This window comes from Oratosquilla oratoria, chromosome 16, assembly GCF_046742065.1.
Source record: "Oratosquilla oratoria isolate Oo_2021 chromosome 16, ASM4674206v1, whole genome shotgun sequence".
Lineage (NCBI taxonomy): Eukaryota > Metazoa > Arthropoda > Malacostraca > Stomatopoda > Squillidae > Oratosquilla > Oratosquilla oratoria.
In genome coordinates this window covers 67,789,078-67,791,577 of record NC_134792.1, presented here as the reverse complement: position 1 = coordinate 67,791,577, position 2,500 = coordinate 67,789,078, and positions in this window count along the sequence as shown.

Below are 2,500 nucleotides of genomic sequence, written 5' to 3'. Positions count from 1 at the left end.
CCCCCTCCCCAACTCTTCCCTCTCCCCAACTCTTCCCTCTCCCCACCTCTTCCCTCTCCCCACCTCTTCCCCCTCCCCACCTCTTTCCCTCCCCACCTCTTCCCCCTTCCCAACCTCTTCCCCCTCCTAACCTCTTCCCCCTCCCAACCTCTTCCCCCTCCCAATCTCTTCCCCCTCCCAATCTCTTCCCCCTCCCCACCTCTTCTCCCTCCCCCACCTCTTCCCCCTCCCCAACCTCTTCCCCCTCCCCAACCTCTTCCCCCTCCCCAACCTCTTCCCCCTACCCCACCTCTTCTCCCTCCCCCACCTCTTCTCACTCCCAACCTCTTCCCCCTCTCCACCTCTTCTCCCTCCCCAACCTCTTCTCCCTCCCCAACCTCTTCCCCCTCCCCAACCTCTTCCCCCTCCCCCACCTCTTCTCCCTCCCCCACCTCTTCTCACTCCCGCACCTCTTCCCCCTCTCCCACCTCTTCCCCCTCCCAACCTCTTCCCCTCTCCCACCTCTTCCCCCTCCCAACCTCTTCCCCTCTCCCACCTCTTCCCCCTCCCCCACCTCTTCCCCCTCCCCACCTCTTCTCCCTCCCCACCTCTTCTCCCCCCCCCACCTCTTCCCCCTCCCCAACCTTTTCCCCCGCCCCAACCTCTTCCCCCTCCCCCACCTCTTCTCCCTCCCCCACCTCTTCTCACTCCCGCACCTCTTCCCCTCTCCCACCTCTTCCCCCTCCCCACCTCTTCCCCCTCCCCACCTCTTCCCCTCTCCCACCTCTTCCCCCTCCCCACCTCTTCCCCCTACCCCACCTCTTACCCCTCCCAACCTCTTCCTCTCTCCCACCTCTTCCCCCTCCCCACCTCTTCCCCTCTCCCACCTCTTCCCCTCTCCCACCTCTTCCCTCTCTCCACCTCTTCCCCTCTCCCACCTCTTCCCCCTCCCAATCTCTTCCCCTCTCCCACCTCTTCCCCCTCCCCCACCTCTTCCCCTCTCCCACCTCTTCCCCTCTCCCACCTCTTCCCTCTCTCCACCTCTTCCCCTCTCCCACATCTTCCCCCTCCCAATCTCTTCCCCTCTCCCACCTCTTCCCCCCCACCTCTTTCCCTCTCCCCCCTCTCCCCCCTCCCTGTATCCCCAATGTCACTTGTTCCACTTTAATCAATCAATAGTATTTATCACATCTTCCCTGTCACTTGGTAATATAGTAACTCATCGACCGACCTGGCCCCTGTGGTGTGCGCCTCGGTTTCGTTCAGCAAACTGCTGACCGAGCACTATTTCTTGGTTACCAGCAATCGTACTTGTACAGTTTTTAGTGGGGGTATTCAGTCTCCCACAATACCTCCCCACCTCTTCCCCTCTCCCACCTCTTCCCCATCCCAACCTCTTCCCCCACCTCCACCTCTTCCCTTTTCCCTCCTTTCCCTCTCCTTCACCTCTTCCCCCACCCCACCTTCTCCCCCTCCCCACCTTCTCCCCCCCACTTCTTCCCCCTCCCCATCTCTTCCCCCTACCCACCTCTTTCCCCTCCCAACCTCTTCCCCCTCCCCCCACCTCTTCCCCCTACCCACCTCTTCCCCCTCCCCTGCCCTTCCCCCACTACCCCACCTCTTCCCCCTCCCCTACCTTGATACGCCGCCTCATCCCGTGCCGTTAAATATCATCATAACAAAATATAATTTCTGTCATTTATCTTCGTTCATGTCACTTGAAAATGTACAAAGTGAACGAAAGTGAACGAAAGATTGCGAATAGATTGAGAACGCTCCAATGTGTTTTGTTATGCCTTTCAGCAGTACCAATTCTGTACTTAACTCTACACATAAGTCTGCAGTTTGTAAAGAGCATAAACAAGATCATAGATACAAAAGTAGCTGTATTTTTCGACTAAACAGGCTTACAGGAGAACCTGCTGCCTAAATATGCTAACACACACAGACACACACACACACATACACACACATACACACACACACACGCGCGCGCGCGCGCGCGCGGTGACCCAGTTGGTAGAGCGCTGAGCTGCCACGAAAGTGGCCCACAGCTATTGGTTCGAATCCTGCCCAGGGCCGAAATTGTTTCGGTACTGCTGCGCTTTGGGTCGTTACTCTGACTCTCGTGGGCGGGGAGTTGGGTGTGTGTGTGTGTGAAAGGTCATAGCATTACCCATAGATCGGACCTACGAGCTCTGAGCTCTCTTCCGGGAGGGAAATAGCTGTCGATCACGAGTCCAACACGTGATCCAAAGACCAAGTGAATACACACACACGCACGCACGCACGCACGCACGCACACTCATCACTCAATGGCGCAGTTGGTAGAGTCCCTGGCATCCACTACGGCGGTCCTGGTTCGAATCCCGCCCATGGCTGAATTGATTTTAGTATCGCTGCACTGCGAGTCGTTACTCCAACTCTCGTGGGTGGGGAGTTGGGTGTGTTTGTGCATGTAAGGTCACAGTATTACCCATTAATCGGTCATATATGAGCTCTGAGCTCTCTACCAGTAGCG